Raw genomic sequence first — 20286 nt, 5'->3', positions numbered from 1 at the left:
TCACCATCTCAAAACCGGAACGGGAACATAACAAACATATTTTAGATGGATGAAATATCAAATGGTCAGTCTGTCTCAATCAATTTAATAAACAGATTTTGGTCCAGTCCTGCCTCAGTTAGTTTATACGCGAGCTCGTCTCTAAACGGTGCCTGGCTGGAATATTAAAGATCTTCGCCTCCATCTACGGCGACCAGATCTGAATAACCAGATCTCTCTGTTGGCGGTGAATTAATAATAATATTATTCTCTATTGCCTCTGCTACATGCCAGGCAGATTATACCGATCCCCTTGTCCCTAATGGTGATGACTCACAGACCAGGTGACCGGGGACTCGAAGCCAGTTATCTGTCCTAACTGGGACGGATCGATACCTGTTCGAATGTAATCTAGTTACAATTTTAATTCATAACCACGTGAACAGGTCTCATTAAACATGATTTTTTATCATTACCTACTAATGTTTAGATAAGATTCTTCGATGGCTTCCGGAGTTCTCGGGTTCAAATCCCGGCGCACGTGCGCAAGTAAATTTTATTTGATTAATTAACTGACACGCACCCGGCGTTGCACTAGGTTATGAATGTTTTAGAGTAAAGGTAGTAAATTCTAATTAGCCAGAAAACTGGGTCTATTTTTAAGGTGAAAATAAAATTATTCTAAAGAATTGAAAATATTTACTTTTTATTAGTTTTTGTTTCACTTGATCATGCATCTTCCATAATTCACTACTATTTAATACATTGTTATTATATAAAAAAAAAACTACATTATCGTCTTCCTCGGGCGTCCCCGAGAATAATAAAAATAAACTTTGAAATTTTATATATTTATTTAACAATTTAAAATAATATATAGTATATTTGCGGCACGTTCTAGAGGGGCGCACAATCATGAAGTATAGAAACGTTGCTTGAAATGACTTTAGCCGTGTTTGGTTACCAATATGAATAGGCAGGTTCTTTCCTACGTTCATCATCCCCACTATCTTCAGAATTACAACATACCCATGCTATAATATCACTGGCTCTATACGGTTTAGAGTAGTTGGGAAGTTGGGACTATTGTGCAGTACTCACATATAAATTAAAAATACATGTTTATGTATTATAAAATACATTGTCGATGCAATTTTCCTACGTAGTGTGTAAAATTATTCACGTTCAATTAAATTTTTATTTTTCATAATTGTAACCGACTGTGTAAACAAAGCAATAAAATATGTACTAAAAATATTTTATTTTTTTATTGTTTTTCTTTTGTTAAAATTTTTGACAGATATCATTATTTTTATCGTGTTCATTCGAAATGTAAATTTCTGACATCTCTCTAATTTGCCAACAAAAAATCTGGATGAAAATATTTTGTAAGTACCTACTTATACTATCCCGTGATTTTTCAAGGGTCTGCGCCGGTAAAAATGGTAATATTCAATGAGATACGTAAATTTTCATACCACCATGTGCATTAGTTTTCCAAAAACCTGACATTCTAGATAACTTTATATTATTATCTCGACTGAGCGCATTACACATCATTCTCCCGATCATCTGCACTCCGCATCAAACCGGTTTCTCTATATTTGATCTACAAATAACATTTCCAATATGGTGTTATAGATCCACAAATAGATTGACGCGCTTTGACTGTATTGTACTTACGCTGAAATGAGTTCCATATTCCGAGAACTGAGCACAGATGAATTACTGGTTTTTTTTCTTGTCTTTGTTTTGTTATTGTTTTTGTTTTCGCTGACGCAAACAGATCACAGATGGCCCTGTATATATTTAGTTCATCCTTTTAGTGCATCAGATAGTTACGTATTGAATTAATCATAAATTAATTATATTAAACGACGGGCGAATGCAAGAAACTCCATTAATGGATGCAAACCGCGGTTGGTGTATACAAAAAATTGTCCAAAGAGCGAAGTTAGCAGTCCACAACTGCGTAACAACAACCTACTCTGGTTTATGGTAGTCAGGAATGGAACTAAAGGGATGAGAGTAGACTCAATGCTGTATAAATGAGATCCCTGAGGCGTAAGTGTGCTAAAACCATATGTATGATCGTGAGAGAAATGCGGAGATTATCATAGAATGCAAGACGCACGTTTATATAGTTTGGCATGTAAAGCGTATGAATAAAGAGAGTAGTTTTTTTTATTTATTTATTTTTTTTTTTTTTTTTATTTTTTTTTTTTTTATATATACAATAATATTATTATTGGGTTTATAAAAACAGTTTATTTTTAAACAAGTTCTGCTGTGTAATTATTATTACGCGTGACAGCTGTTTCGCCCTCTGAAGGCATTATCAAACTGTGGGTAGCCCACTTACAGACGATAAATTTATATTATTTCTGGGTAGGTATTTTAATTTCATTTACTGATTTCTTAATTGATTTCTAAGTAAAATATCAAAAATTATTAATGGTTATTACCCCAGCAAAGTTTCCCCAATTAGTGTAATGTTTAAATTTGACTGAATGTCTTTATGTTAGTTATTCCCAAACGATGACTCATAGGGTTATTTTAATAGCATAATTAAGTACTTCATAGTGCACTCGTATTTGCATTAGGTTTGAAGATATCTAGTAGGGGTGAACGAATTATATTTGTTTGTTCATTAATTAGAATAGCTTTTGGATTATTAGAGTTTTTGTTAATTTCTAACTGCTCTAAAAGATTCAGTTTACGGCCTTTATTTTGTATGTGTAACGGAGTTGGTTTATTATTATCATTAAGTGAGTGATTTTCATCTAGGAGATGTTTGGCAAATTGAGATTGTATTTTATTATTATTTTTAAAAGATCTTATATGTTCTTTAAACCTAGTGTTAAAGGACCGGCCCGTTTGTCCAACATAAACAGCGTTGCATTCGTCACACTGGAGTTTATAAATGCCACTATTTTGTAATTTGAGTACCTTACTTTTTGAGTTTTTAAGAGATGATCCTAAGTTGTTATTTGTGCGGAAGGCAATATCTAAACCACACTTTTTGAGGACTTTGGCAATTTTATTAGATGTCTGTCCGATGAATTCTAAACACCCGAATTTATTATTCGTCTTATTATTAGTCGTTGGGTAAATTAATTTAAGGTTATTTTTGTGTTTGTTATTATTAATTATTTTTTCAATGTCTCTACCCTTGAAGCCATTATTTTTAGCAATAGTTAGGATTGTATTTTTTTCCTTCTCGTATGCTTTCTTGTCAAGTGGGATATTAGTAAGCCTATGTACCATTGAGTGGTAGGCAGATAATTTATGTGACCATGGGTGTAAAGATTTATAATTAATGGTCGTATCTGTAAACGTAGGCTTACGGAAAATTTCAAACGTATGTTTATTATTTTCTCTACCGATAGTTAGGTCTAAAAAATTAATTTTATTATTACACTCTCTTTCAACCGTAAAGCAGATTTTACGGTTGATGGAGTTAGCAAATGTGACAAAAAGATCTAATTGTCTGTTGGTACCTTTCCAACAGACCAAAATGTCGTCAACATAACGAACATAGTATATTATGTGTTTGCTAAAGATTGAATTTAAAATTTGTTTTTCAATGTAATCCATGAATATTTCTGCAAGAAGTGGGCTGAGGGGCGATCCCATTGGTAATCCGTCGTTTTGTTGATAGAATTTATCATTAAACTCAAAGTAGTTAGTTTCAACACAAATTTTAAATAGATCGAATAAGTCTTTTTTAGTAACTGGGTTTATATTAGATTCGTCTAAAATATCTTCAATGATTTTAAGGCATTCTTGAATAGGGATATTGCTAAAGAGACTGACCACGTCTAAAGATATGAACTGGCAATTGTGCGGTAGATTAATGTTTTTTATTTTATTTACAAGTTCGAGAGAATTTTTAACGCTATGTTTTGGGTAGAATTTAGTATGTTGTTTGAAAAGAAAGTTAAGTTTTTTGGCGAGTATTGTCGTTGGGGCGTTTATAAAAGAAACCACGGGACGTATGGGGATATTATCCTTGTGAATTTTAGGTTGTCCGTATAATGCAGGAGCCCTTGGATTCATCACCATTGCACTTCTTCTAGCGAATTTATTTGGGAATATTGATTGGCAATTATTTATTAGGTTGCGCACGTTTACTGAAATTTTGTCCGTTGGGTCCTTTTTTAAGATTTCAAAGTCTTCTGGTTTTAGGAATGCTTCTACTTTATTTAAGTAATCAATTTTGTTTAATATAACGACGGAATTTCCCTTATCCGCTTTAGTAATTGTGAGGTCGCTATTTTTAATTTTGGCTTTAATATCATTTAAAATTTCCGTTTCTTTTATATTGAATTTATTTTTATTTTTACTGGTTGATTTCAAAGTTTTTCTCAATATATCCGCTGTTATTTGTTTAGGTAAGCCGTTATTTTTTATTTTAGACAGAGAAATTTCTGTGTCGATTGCCACAGAAAACACTAAAATAAAAAATAACGGCTTACCTAAACAAATAACAGCGGATATATTGAGAAAAACTTTGAAATCAACCAGTAAAAATAAAAATAAATTCAATATAAAAGAAACGGAAATTTTAAATGATATTAAAGCCAAAATTAAAAATAGCGACCTCACAATTACTAAAGCGGATAAGGGAAATTCCGTCGTTATATTAAACAAAATTGATTACTTAAATAAAGTAGAAGCATTCCTAAAACCAGAAGACTTTGAAATCTTAAAAAAGGACCCAACGGACAAAATTTCAGTAAACGTGCGCAACCTAATAAATAATTGCCAATCAATATTCCCAAATAAATTCGCTAGAAGAAGTGCAATGGTGATGAATCCAAGGGCTCCTGCATTATACGGACAACCTAAAATTCACAAGGATAATATCCCCATACGTCCCGTGGTTTCTTTTATAAACGCCTGTAATGATCTGCCCTTTCTACTTCAAACTTTTCCTTCTCTTCTTCCTACGATACATTTTCCTTAAGTCCCGTAGGTAACTTTTCCATAAGGCTTTGGTTATATATATATCCGGGGTAGGAAGGTCCTCCCTGCCGTCTTTTCTTTATTACACACCCCTTCAAGTGTGTACATCCTAGTTTGTCTACGTGACGTACGACCTTGAACGTACTCATTTCACGTGACGGTTCAGTATAAAAAGGCTTCACCGAACGTTGTGTTGGGTTTTTGTTTCTCGGTTTAGAAACCTAGTTATTTATGTTTTGTGTGGTATCCCTTGGTTCTTTTGAGATAGAGTGAGTTGAATCCATTACCGCTGTTTTTCAAAACCATTTCATAAACCTTATCTTCTAAGTCGCCTGCTCACCCCCCCCTAGCTACTCGATTCTACCTATCGTAGGGTAATGTGAATATAATAAAGTGTTAGATTTTATATATGTGATATACATACGATAAATTTATGGTGTTAGTTGTCGGCGCCATCCATGTATATATTTTGGGAGGGGAAGGAGAGGAAAGGAAATGAATTTTTTTTCAAGTTAAGATTGGCTCCTCCGCTTACCAAACAAAACTGATGGATGATAATTTGAGCAAGGCGATCGATATCTGCGTGTCTGGATATCACAACCGGCCGGGTCTCCCCTTGTTCCAAATCGGCAACCTTCACGCCAGAATAAAGAAAACCAGGTCTCTTCACCAATTTCAGAATTGCCCCAATCTCAAACACCTCCAGGATAAACTACTTTACTGAGTGTAGAAGGGGAAAACCATAACATCCCTTTATCACGAATCTAGTCGCGAAAATGTGACACGCAAGGTCCTAAGTTACGTGCCACCTCCAGAAAACGTTGTAACTCCCACGCCGTCGGGGATTTACATCCCTTTCTAGGTCAATACACATATAACACACGACGATCTTGTCGACATTCTGCCTGCTTATTAACGATAGGTTGTGTGCCTACCCATTCAGCCAATTATCATGTGAGATATATGTAAGGTCTACTCGATATGCCAAATTTGGGATGAGGACTGTCTGTATTTTAATATTTGGTTCCAGTATTTATTTTATGAGGTTACTAGCATCCTCGTGTATTAGGTATGGGTAACTTCTACTGAATACCTATCCTCTCAGGTAAGGTATAAACGGATAATTGGTTTGATTTTTTGCATTTAATTTAAAGAGGCTGCCTACCTCTCGAAAGATACCTGTTGAGAAAAGTTGTTCGGTTGGTAGTTTTATTTCGGAGATTACCATCTCCCTCTTTCGACTTTAGATTTGTTTTTGTGCATCCCAATTCGTAACTTAGAAAGTCAAACAATAGATGAAAAGTATTAAATTAGAAGGTCAAATAACAGAAGAAAAGTTTCCATTTTGTTCCGTCTGGTTGTATCCGATCGCTTTCAATTTGGGACGGCATACGCTAGCAAAACTTCCCCTTTGACTGACTGTACTCCGCGCCTCTCGGCCTATATATGAAAAGGTCGTTGACTCGTCTCTCGCTCACAGCTGATTGACAATGCGTCTAGTGTATCCCTTCTTATGGGAAGATTATTTGGGTTGCAGGCGTTGCAAACTCGGTTGTATCCTATTATTAAAAGGGTCCTCTGAAATTTAATAAATAATATAAAAAAACTCACCCTGTTAGTCACCTCCAAATCCTCGTGTGAAACTTACCTGGTTACACTATATAGCTAAATCACTTTAATTTTCGACCTCCTCCCTACGCTTATAAAAGGGTAATTAAATATTCCTGTAAATAAAATTGTACCTCCCTAATCTGTTAGGATTCGAACCCACAGTTAATAATCTATTTGATTCTCTGGTTTTCGGTCTCCGTGGATAGAATGCCATCTCGCCAAATCAATAACTTAGCCCGATTAAACACTTCCTGCCTTTAAGTACATTCACTCTATTTTAAAACGCAATCAATGTTTTTATTATTTTCATGTTTTTAAGACAAGCAATCTAGTTCGAACTGTATACGAAATCACGTTTAAATCAACACAACTTTATAACACAATCGCGATTGCACAACACCTGGCGCCCCTGAGGTGGGTTTTTACAAAACGGCGCTCTACAAATTATCCAATTATTATTATTGTCATTATTATTAATTGTTTTCCCACTGAGTCGAATCACTTTCACTTCACACAAACACCGGATCAATAATCTTTCACTTTAATTCAATATTCCGCAATACTATTAACACCAACTGAATCCACTAATTCACTGCAATTTCACACAACACTTCTCATTTGTATAGATTTCATGGAGTTGTCAACGCACTCAAGTTCCAAACCTGACTGTCCTCCGGTCTCTCCTTTCCCGTGGGAATCTGTTTACTCAAGGCCTGTCTGTCAATAAATCTTCCGTCGTTGTTTAAACAAAAATTTTTTAGAGCACGTTATTTTATTATTTATCGTTTATTTTTGTGGATGTCCAAAACATCACACGCCCCAACGACAATACTCGCCAAAAAACTTAACTTTCTTTTCAAACAACATACTAAATTCTACCCAAAACATAGCGTTAAAAATTCTCTCGAACTTGTAAATAAAATAAAAAACATTAATCTACCGCACAATTGCCAGTTCATATCTTTAGACTAGGTCAGTCTCTTTAGCAATATCCCTATTCAAGAATGCCTTAAAATCATTGAAGATATTTTAGACGAATCTAATATAAACCCAGTTACTAAAAAAGACTTATTCGATCTATTTAAAATTTGTGTTGAAACTAACTACTTTGAGTTTAATGATAAATTCTATCAACAAAACGACGGATTACCAATGGGATCGCCCCTCAGCCCACTTCTTGCAGAAATATTCATGGATTACATTGAAAAACAAATTTTAAATTCAATCTTTAGCAAACACATAATATACTATGTTCGTTATGTTGACGACATTTTGGTCTGTTGGAAAGGTACCAACAGACAATTAGATCTTTTTGTCACATTTGCTAACTCCATCAACCGTAAAATCTGCTTTACGGTTGAAAGAGAGTGTAATAATAAAATTAATTTTTTAGACCTAACTATCGGTAGAGAAAATAATAAACATACGTTTGAAATTTTCCGTAAGCCTACGTTTACAGATACGACCATTAATTATAAATCTTTACACCCATGGTCACATAAATTATCTGCCTACCACTCAATGGTACATAGGCTTACTAATATCCCACTTGACAAGAAAGCATACGAGAAGGAAAAAAATACAATCCTAACTATTGCTAAAAATAATGGCTTCAAGGGTAGAGACATTGAAAAAATAATTAATAATAACAAACACAAAAATAACCTTAAATTAATTTACCCAACGACTAATAATAAGACGAATAATAAATTCGGGTGTTTAGAATTCATCGGACAGACATCTAATAAAATTGCCAAAGTCCTCAAAAAGTGTGGTTTAGATATTGCCTTCCGCACAAATAACAACTTAGGATCATCTCTTAAAAACTCAAAAAGTAAGGTACTCAAATTACAAAATAGTGGCATTTATAAACTCCAGTGTGACGAATGCAACGCTGTTTATGTTGGACAAACGGGCCGGTCCTTTAACACTAGGTTTAAAGAACATATAAGATCTTTTAAAAATAATAATAAAATACAATCTCAATTTGCCAAACATCTCCTAGATGAAAATCACTCACTTAATGATAATAATAAACCAACTCCGTTACACATACAAAATAAAGGCCGTAAACTGAATCTTTTAGAGCAGTTAGAAATTAACAAAAACTCTAATAATCCAAAAGCTATTCTAATTAATGAACAAACAAATATAATTCGTTCACCCCTACTAGATATCTTCAAACCTAATGCAAATACGAGTGCACTATGAAGTACTTAATTATGCTATTAAAATAACCCTATGAGTCATCGTTTGGGAATAACTAACATAAAGACATTCAGTCAAATTTAAACATTACACTAATTGGGGAAACTTTGCTGGGGTAATAACCATTAATAATTTTTGATATTTTACTTAGAAATCAATTAAGAAATCAGTAAATGAAATTAAAATACCTACCTATAAATAATATAAATGTATCGTCTGTAAGTGGGCTACCCACAGTTTGATAATGCCTTCAGAGGGCGAAACAGCTGTCACGCGTAATAATAATTACACAGCAGAACTTGTTTAAAAATAAACTGTTTTTATAAACCCAATAATAATATTATTGTATATATAAAAAATAAAAAAATAAAATGGAGTTCTACAAATTAAACTTAATAACAATAAATAAAGAGAGTAGTGTAAGGTAGAAGTAGTCGGAGATACAAAAAACTTGTTGGTCCACACGGAGAGAAATCAATTTTAGCCCTCATCATAAATTTAAAAGCCTTATTGATAAAACATCAATTTAAAAATCTTTTATCGATTTGCCTTGATAATATATCACGACGATACAAATAATTTCCTTTGTAAAGCAAAAATATTCGGATTTTCATGAACACGTTTTCCGACATCATGATGTTTATCAGGAAACCTTTTTATTTATTCTTAATCCGTTTTTAACTGGAATTACCGATACGTACGTATGTATATAAATAACGATGCGGAACTCTCAATGATAACTTGTATTGTACCTGCTTATATGGTTCATACTCAGTTTATTATGTCATGTAATACACATTCATCATTGTACTTTTGAACAGCTTACCTTTAATATTATATACATGTAAAAGCCTTCAAGGCGTGAATTGATAAATAAATAAATACATTTGAAAAGATCCTTAATATATTAGCAATCGATTTCTCGATGCATGTGGGACGACGTATGAATGTGCATGAAGCAAGGAATGTGTGAACAAGACCAAGTTGTTTGGCAATCCATCCTCTCTGTTTACATCTGCGAAGAAACGATGTGATGGTTAATTAGTTAGTTAATCAAGACTTTCATGGTTTATGTAGGGTTGTTTCAAAGAAATTGAACAATTCATAGAATTTAAAAGATAATATTCAAGTTCAGATATGTATGTGTTAATTTACGCCCATATGGCTTTTGCAATAAGCAAGTATAAATTATTATTTTTTTTAAGGATAAAATAATGTTTATAAGACAAGGTTTTTATGCATAGCACAAAGGATAACAAATAATTATAAGCAATAATTAGTCGCCTGAAATTTCAATACAATTTGAAAATATCTCCCGAGTAAAAAATAAATGCCGCCAACTGGAATTGAACCCGTACCTTCTGATGTCCGGTCAGGTGCTCTGAACCACTGAGCTATGTCGGCTTATTTCAAACCCGCCAAATAATTTAATGTACTAGTACCTCAATCAACAATCGATTTACAAAAAAATATATATATGCTCGTATATATAATAAGTAATAAGCAGTCATTGTTCAATTCCCGTTGGCGGCATTTATTTTTACTAGGGAGATATTTTCAAATTTGTATTGATATTTCAGGAGACTAATTATTGCTTATAATTAAGTATAAATTAATTACATTAAAATGTGCATTAACATAATAATAATTATTATTTATAGTATCAAAATAATATAAAAAAATATGATAGGAACAAAATGAATTAGCGTGAATTTTTTTCAATGTATGTGTTTTAGATGAATGAACAAAGAACAACCTAGGAAGTCTCGTGTTACGAATTATTATATTCGTATTATCCAAGTAGTGCCAACAACCGGCCCTTGATAAAATAATATCAGAACTTTAATTCAAACTTTGAAATTTGATGAATTGTTCAAACCAGTTGTACTAATTAACGTGACTGGTACCAGCGCTATTCCTCGGAATTGTTCCAGTTGTTGTTTTAAATGCGAAGATTGTCTTGAAAAAAATATATTAGTATTTTTTTTTATAAAAGAAAGACAAACATTCTCGGGTTACGAATAACCTGACAATATTTGAAAATCTCCTACTACTACCACAGTAAGCTTAAAATGTTGCTGGTAAATTTTGAAATAACATGTTGAGAAATAATATGAAGTATTATAAAGCATAATCCAAAAGAAAATTTTTACATCATAATCTGTCTAACTAATAATCCCTTGTAAGACAACTTACAAAAGCTTAATTTTACATTTGACTGGTCGCTGAACAAATTGTCTTACTAAACCTTCTTTTAAGCTTATCTCTTAAGCGTCACCTCTCCGTCTTCCCTGCATATCCCCTCGGAGAGATGAAACCCACGTCTGACGTGCTGAAATAAGAAAGATTCGTGGTCCAGCTGCCATTTAAGATGTTTAAAACCACCGAATAGATGATTCATGGAAGCGTAATCAACGCCGATTTGAAAGTAAACAATTTTTTTATCCAGATGTATATTTTTTCAACTGTTAGTACTTGGTATCATATCAATAACGTACAAAAAAAACATTATTTCACTTCTATTTCGCTCCGAAACTGGTAAGTAAAAAGTGATAAATAAAATTGGATAGACGGAAAATAAAACACAGGTTTTCCAATAAGAGGTGTTATTTTGAGTAGCCCGCTATTTCGGTAGATGTTACTTTTGAAGCTGTCATTTTTTGACATTTGACTAATATAAACTACGCCATTAATAACAATGGAACGATACACGCTTCGACGCATTGAAATTATTAAAATTCACTTGAGTGAATCAAATACAAATCATCTTGAGTAATGTGGCCCATTTCCACCTCGGTGGCTTCGTCAACAAGCAAAATTATCGCATCTGGGGCTCGGAAAACCCAAGAGTTATTGTTGAAAAGCCTCTTTATTCTCAACGTGTGACTGTTTGGTGGGGTTTATGGTCCGGCGGAGTCATTGGACCTTACTTTTTTGAAAATGAGGCTGGAGCAACAGTTACGGTGAATAGATTGCGCTATCGAGAGATGATTAATGATTTTTTATGGCCGGAATTGGATGGTATTGATCTGGACAACGTTTACTTCCAACAAGACGGCGCTACGTGCCACACAAGCAACGAAACCATTGATATTTTACGATTTGATATCAAAATAACACCTCTTATTGGAAAACCCTATATTATAAGGAAATCCAGTAGTTTTATTTTTTAAAGTCCGCCAAAACGATCGATATCTAATGGGGTATGCGTGACGTCATACGTACCTCGGTTTTGTCTGTTAACAGCGAGGGAAATCCCACCAGGGTCGGAACGAAAAAAATAAACCCAATTTAAATATGGTTCCAAAATAACTCAACAAAATGACAATTCAACACACCTTTAAAAAGTGATGTAAAGTAATTATTACAATACAAGGTTTTTTATCTAAATCACAAAGGATAACAAATTATTATAAACATTAATATTTGGACTGAAACAACCATATAAATTTAAAAATCTAATAAGCAACAAATGTTGAATAAAATACTAGTATTTAATGAATTATTTGGATGTTTAAAATAAATGTTACATAGTGGCTAGCGCACACCTGACTGGTAATCGGGAGGCTGCGTTTCACGTCGATTTCCGTATGGGGCATTTATTTCTTCTCGGAAGATTTTCACAATTTATACGTGTTTCAGGCTAATTATTATTGGTTATAGTAATTTGAGACAAAGTCATTAAAAGCGATGAAAAACTAAGATATAAATCTAACCTATTTAACCCAGGTATGATTTGATATTTTCACGGCCAAAAGTATTATAGTGATTTGTTTTTGGGGTATTATGCCGTGTTGCGCTACCTCCTTCTTTAGCCAACGTTTCGGACAGCATTGCAGTTTGCATTTAATCTAGTTTTTGTTTTTATTTTATTACTTTTTTATGATTTTATTTCACTTTTTAAATGTGTGTTGAATTGTCATTTTGATGAGTTATTCGGTCACCCTCAGTTCTTTAAACGGAACATTTCGTTTCAAGAATCCAGACAGGTCATTGCAATTGATTTACTAAGGAATGAATTATCTTACTTCGGGAACTCAGATAGACCCCAAACGCACTTCTATCGATGTTTCTATAACGACACGTATTATTCAACACCGATTGCCTAATTTTATAATAAACATATGTACAATCTGGGATCGAAGATTAAGAGTCCGGTTATAACGAGTAATATACAAAACTTGTTTTACTACTTATTGGAATAAATTATTACAAGATTTCAGATGTTCACAGTTGTTTGACATTTTTTTAATCGAAAAAATAAGACTCCATTGATTATAACATATGATTTGAGATTTTCAAGGCCAAAATATTAGCGTGATTACTTTTTGGGTTGTTATGCCGTTGTGCCCCCTCCTCCTTAATTCAACGTTTTGGACAGCTTTACATTGTCCATCATCAGGGCAGACATGTAGATTGTGTTGGTGCGTTTTCGTATGTACAAGTCAATCCTCTTAATTAAGTTTCCTGCGTTTTTAATTGCTGAACTGAAATACTGTTGATGACGGCGTTTATCATTCTTCCTCTGCCAGTACAATGCCTTGTCAGGGTAGGTAACATAACTTCATTGTGGACTGATAGCGCCAACCGTGCTGAACATTTCCATGGATTATAAGAACAAAATTTACTTAGTGAAATATCGAAAATTGTACACAGAGATTTTAAAGCAATTAGTATAACATGTAACAGTAACAAAAAATAAAATAGAAACTAGAACAATACTACATTAGAGACAAATCACTAAATTTACTTTACCAACACTACTCTAATTTGTAGGATTCAACAAAGTGCTGGCGTAGATTATGCTTATTAATTCTATAAATGGAGTCAGTAAATATATCAAACTTGTTGCCCAGATCATGCATTCTATTGGTTAGTGAGTGTGTCTGATAGTTGCTTGTATATGTATTGCAGAACAATGTTAAATTTTGTCTTGTGTTTCAAGTGTGTACATGGAATTTAATAATTGCGACGATTAATATTATTTCAATCGAAGTAAAATTAAATTGATCTTACTTCAGGCACACACACACACATAATACTTTTATCAGCAGTTTTTTCATCAGTGGCCACGTATCATAAAAATCATCGTAAAATATCATCAATGAAATCACATGTAGGAGGATGCTACAAGCTAAAAATGTGTATATTCTTGGTATACCTTATATTGTAGGTAATAGACATTAAAATCGCTTGACAAACGGAGTCTAGAAACGTTCGGTTTCAAACACAAAACTGATTTTTATTTATTTTGTAAATAATTTTATGAGAAAGCAAAAAAGTTAATCAAGTGAAACTGTCACAGATAAACTTGGCTATAACACTGTACTTTTTAAAAGTTGTTTCCTTTACGCGTTCATATATTTCTATTAAACGAATATTTTTTTTATTAGTTTATATTTATATTTTTTATTGAGTAATTTATTATTTTATTTGTATTCTACTCAAGCGAAACGATAGGAAAACTTTCAATTTATCTAAAGCATATTTATTGGTATTCATATTGTACACTAATTCGTTATAAAGATTAATCAAAATAGTGATTTATCATTAAGCTTCGCCTTAAGAAAAATGGCTTGTTTCCAAGAACTTCAAAATGACACTGAGTCGTCTTTAGCGGAACGGACTTTAATTCCATTTGGCAACAAATTAATAGAATTACATACACGGATGACGTTTTAAAGCTGGGTGTTACGAGTTAAGAGTTATGTTATGAGTTACGATGATTATGTCCGACCTTTGCTGACGGGCTTTGCCTTGGTTCTCCCACCAATTAAATATAATATTTTATGACATTATTACTCATATTGTGTGTTGGCAAACAGATGGTCCATTTTATTTTATGATTATGTTGGTTGAAGAATAATTGAACATCAGAGTGTATGCCCACGCTGGCTGTTTAGTTGGAAGGTTGCGGGTTCGAATGCTAAATCAGTGCAAATATATCTTGTTTGTTTCGTCATCTGGAAAAGGTCGACGATAGCCATTTAGTATCTTTGTCTTAACAAAAAAGAACAATCCGAATAATACTAAGGCGGATTAGATTTAGAATTTTTGTTTTGAACGGAATGATATTGGCTAAAGGCGAAACAGATGCTGAACTTGAACGCGATGATGTTTATGCATACAATAATAAATAACCTGTTCCCAAAATACCTATATAAAGAAGTATAGGTATTATAATGCGCTGCCTAAAACTATAAAGTCTGTAATAATTGATTGATTCTAGATGTATTGTGTGAGCCACATTATGCAAGAGAATATATAGTACATTATTCAAGAATTTGTAAACTTTGATTCAAATTACTAAAATAAAATTAATGAATCAAAAAAATTAACCCAAATAACTATTTACGTCTTGGGAGATGGAAAAAATTATAAAAAATTGTTTATTAGTTTCTTTTTTTAGATTATTTAATTTAAAATATACTTTTTAAGCGTCAAAAATCAGAAAATTATTAATTTTTAATTTTTTTTTTAACAAAAGATATTACCATAGTTGAGAATAGTTGTAATCAAGTTGAAACGAGGTGTGAATAAAAAAAATACATATTTATATAATGTAGTTATTTATCTTTTTTACTTGTACTACGTAAAATAATCACCTCCTGAAGTTACCGAACTTTACCCCCGGACACCTTGTACGCTTGTATCTGTATTATTTTATGGGTCAATATGCCTTGTCCTTGGCAATGCCCTTGTCTTTGCCTGAGGCAAGTGATCTCAGGAACATTTAAAAAACAACGTCGTCACATCCACGAAATCTCAAGATTTTTATAATGTCAATAAAAACAGACAGGCAATTAAATTGAACATTAGGAGAAACCTCTGAATTTTTATTGTTTTTATTTCAGGAACCATTATTGTCTTTCTGTATACCTCTGAAATATAATCTAAGATTTCGTTAGGATGTATAGTTGTATAGTGTTACGTAGTTTTAAGGTGTCTCCATAGGTGTGAATAGTAGTACCACGTGATAGAGACAACTGTCGGACATTTGGGTGTAATACCCGAATGGTTCCGAAGACAGCCGATGTTAGCCGATCTAAAGGCGAGCATCTTCAGTGTGAGATTTCCCCACCTCATAATAACTTAGAGCGTCATATAGAATGGACGTGAGTCCAGTTAGATACATACATATTTTTTTTATTTTCTGAAAGAAAGACAAAGTTACGAATAACCTGGCAATATTTGAAAATCTCCTACTACCACCACAGTAAGCGGAAAATGTTACCTGATAACTTAGTCAGCCAAGGAATTAAACACACTACGCCTGGGTGGTGAGTGGTTTATTTATGCCTGGGTGGGACCTAAACGCGATGACAACTCAGCCACCGACCGGTCATTGTAAATATGACATGATAAAAATCTGAGAGCAAACCAAATTGTTATTGAATTCTCCCGATCTTCCAAGTACGAGTATATTGATAATCAGAAGAATATAATATTTCAATGGTGTGTTTACCGAAGAACTAATTGATCCTTTTGTCAGAGTCGAAAGACACGCGAAATGAGTCCAAAACGTTGTTATTGAGCTCAACGACTCAGTTCTGGAAAGATTTGCAAGTTTAGTATTTGCTCCCATGAATTTCTTTAGAATCTTAATTCAATCTTCAATTTCCTTGAAAAAGACCCTCCCGTTAATATTCTCAAATACAAAATAAGCCCTATGGCCTCGTAGTGTTGGGTTCAATAAATAAAATATAATATTATAAAAAATCTAATAATATTATGTAAACAATTTTATTTTTTTAAAGAGCGTCATGTCAATGGCGTACCTTTTTATAAAATTGAACGCCCGCGCTTGGCCATAGACAATCAGATAAAAAGATGGCGCAGTCGCTCACCATAAACTTTGAAACATTTTTTTAAAATGGCGCCCGGCTCGATAGCTGTATTTCTTTAAATGTGTGTTGCTAATTGGCGATGATATTAGCATATTATTATCGTTGAGAAGGTCGGTTGAAAGCGATTTTCTATCGCGCCTTTTTAGTAGCATAATATATAATATGGTAGATGCTTACTTACGAACGTAGGTTGAATAATATTGACATATTGACTAGTGATGTAACAATTACGATTTCGATGCATCGAAAAAGCGGACCACTCTCACGATTGGTTGTGAATATATACATTTACCATATTATATAATTAACATAATATTAATATGGACACATATAAAACTGCTTACTGCGGTTTAATGCCAATAAATCCACATAGATTTCGCCGTTTATCCCATATTTTTTGATTGTATTAATTTGCCTTATGTAATGTATGGAGTATTATCGTGCCTTTATTGTAGCGTATTGGGTAGTGTGCAATAATACTCTTAGGTGATCTATGTACTGGTATTTATTGGGGAGCTGCTTGTAGCAAAAGAGGGCGGACAACTAACGTGCATCGCCTTTTATAAGATCTTGCAAGCATTCTATCTCGCTTGCACTCATCCACATTCGTACAGACATCACACCTTTATGCCAAAAATCGCTCGAGTGGATTAAGGATTTTTTAAGGTCTTTTATAAGTAGGTATCGCAAGTTGATGCAACAGGGTACCTACTCTCACAGATGTATAGCTTACAAACAGGTTAATATATACAACTTCTTATTCGACTTCACAAAAGAAAAATTAAGTAAAATTAGAAAAAAATCGGTAAAACAAAATGAACGCACTGTAAAAGTTTTTTGAATAACTTTACTGTTCAAATTTTCGGATATTCGAATTTATAAACACCATGTTTATCTAATGGTATTTCCAAAACCGACGGATTGTCACACCCGTGATCAAGTCAGTGCCTTCGTGCAAGGACAATTTGCAAATGTCGGCAATTTTTTTCGATACTCTTTGTTACTGCTGATTTGTGTGTTGTTTTACCGCAATCATATTAAATAAACTGAGTGATTAGACCATTTTAAACTGTGAAGTTTACTTAGTGACAGCGCTGCCTTCGTAATTTGGCGGTCGAGCGGTCTGACCTGTACTCTAGTCAGCATTGAGCTGTTTTTTAGTGACATCGCCTCTGTCAAATGTTGATACCTACATACGCACCAATACACACAATCCATGTTGTTGTTAGGGTCAACTCTAATTTTAAATTTGTCTGTCCTTATCAATGTGGTCTCTTCTAACGTTCGTGATGACATTTTGCTCTTCATTTTTAATGGTCGTTAAAAATCAGGAATTTTGATGACTGTTTTATAGCCTAGTATTTTATACGGATTCGCTGATGAGATTCTGTTTAATATGACAAGTTTTTATTCAATCTCAGAATCGACAGGTTGTGTATACTTTTTATTACGTATGCTTATAGATTAATTAACGCTAAAACGTGTCAATGAAAATTCATGAATTTTATATCGTAGATTTTATTATTATGCTGATAACATGATATTAATTTGAGTAAATCAATCTCTATTATCACTTGTTATCTTTGGACTGGCGAATGAACTTCTGCCTAACCTTCATAATACCTTCTCAGATCGAGTGGTAAGGTAGATACTCTCAGTATCGCCCTGCTGAATCTGAATAATCAGGTACTCTCGAACTTTACTATTTTCCATCCCCTTCCCCTTATAACATCCTGGGTCTTGAAAAGACTCAGATTCACTCCTTTTTTTTCCTAAAAAATACCCTCCGCACAGAACTTTCAAAAAAAACTTCGGCCTCCTGTGTGATTCCAAAAAAAAGATGAATTCAAAAATAGTTACATATTTGCGATACCAAAATAAAAAAAAATAAAAACGTCCATATACTTTATCTCTTTTCTGTGAAATATCAAATGAACTCACAAAATTATTATAATTATGTTAGTATGGGCCATAAATAATAAAATAAATGAACAAAAATGGGGAATTTTACGAATTTTTAACAAAAAATATTTTTTCTGCTGCTGTAACTCTTTATTTATTACTTTTACAAAAAAAATGTAAGCATTTTTTTAAAATTATTTTAATATAGATCATATGGGTTACATTAATACATACATTTTTTGCAAAATATAATATTTAGGTTCATAATTGGTCATGTATACCTTGTCAGAAAAGAGGAGCTCTTGTGCCTGATAAAGGAGCCACGATTCTTACTTAGATTCTATGTTATAATATTATGTTATGTGTAAACTATATATAATAATATATACATATTTTTTTTACTATAAAGTTTTTTGGAAAAAAAGTTTGATTTTATTTATTTGTTGGTTCGTAATACAGCGAAATTCGGAAGGGAGATTATTGTAGTTTTTTATGGCTTGGTAAATATAATGGTTTTGCATTTGAGTTGTTTTAACGATTGGCGTAAATTATCTTATTTTAGTTTGCTTCAAATAATTTTGTCGTAGGTTTAACCATCGAGGAATTATTTTTGATAAAAACATTTTTTGATACCTTTCATCCAAGATTTCTAACGCCAAATTCAACCCAGGTCGAAAGCTTGCATTTTTTTTATCAGTGCCCCAACCTTTGCAACATAAAAGCTCGAGTTTACATAGCAAAAACCTCTACTGACTAGACTTCATTATTTGTGTCATTTTCGATTATTAAAAATGTTATTTTTTTTATTTTTCAGGAGACAAGAAAATCTTATTTGATTCTCTGGAGATGACTTGAAAAGGGGACATTTGAATATAGAGTGAGAAAAATTTTCTGCATAATAATTTATTAATATCTACTAACAATGAACTATATATAATTAATTACCAACTATTTTTAATCACATTTGTAAAGCAATATCTTTTTCATTACATAAGTATCGTAAATACACTGTAGATATTTATCTATATATAAACTGAATAGTGATATGATAATAAAGACCTATTATATCATTGAAGAAGGAGATAATACTAATAAATCTGAACGAAACATGAAACAGAACAAGACACAGAAAAATACAAAATGTAACGGTCTTAACTGGAAATCGAACCCAGGAACTCTGTTTTACAAGGACAATGTCCCAACCAACTTAACTATTGGTGTTATTACCTATTATCATTAGCTTTATGTTGCTCTGTGTCTTTGTTTATAGGTAAAACGTGATAACACCTTTCTTCAATTGGTAATACAAATAAAAGATTAACTCGGAAATTAAGAGTAATTTAATAATTGTTGTTATTTCTTAAGAGGAAGCTACAAGCCAAAAATGTGTATATTCTTGGTATACCTTATATTGTAGGTAATAGGCATTAAAATCGCTTGACAAACGGAGTCTAGAAACGTTCGATTTCAAGCAAAAAACTGGTTTTAATTTATTTTGTAAATAATTTTATAAGAAAGCAAAAAAGTTAATCAAGTTTAACTGTCAGAAATAATCTTATCTGTAATAAAGTATTTTTTAAAGTTGTTTGCTTAATGCGTTCATACATTTATATTGAAAAAAAAATTTTTTTTAGTAGTTTGAATTTATATTTTTTATTGAGTACCTTATTTTTTATTTGTATTCTACTCAAGCCAAGCCATAGGAAAACCTTCAATTTATCTAAAGCATATTTTTTGGTATTCATAATGTACACCAATTTGTTGTAAAGAT

The 20286-nt window shown here is 32.6% G+C and overlaps 1 protein-coding gene across 2 annotated transcripts in view; it reads left to right on the top strand.

The window, feature by feature from the left end:
• blo (bloated) overlaps window positions 1–20286 on the top strand; it is a 169144-nt gene that overhangs the window by 77397 nt on the left and 71461 nt on the right. For both annotated transcript variants that reach the window (XM_089648650.1, XM_089648649.1), the window contains exon 3: window positions 19330–19392. The gene's annotated coding sequence lies outside the window, so the exon portion shown is untranslated. The remainder of the gene's footprint in view (window positions 1–19329; window positions 19393–20286) is intronic.

The sequence above is a fragment of the Hesperophylax consimilis genome, chromosome 28 (assembly GCF_061612785.1).
Source record: "Hesperophylax consimilis isolate HC1 chromosome 28, BYU_Hcon_1.0, whole genome shotgun sequence".
Classification (NCBI taxonomy): Eukaryota; Metazoa; Arthropoda; class Insecta; order Trichoptera; family Limnephilidae; genus Hesperophylax; species Hesperophylax consimilis.
This window is presented reverse-complemented; position numbering and strand designations above follow the sequence as displayed.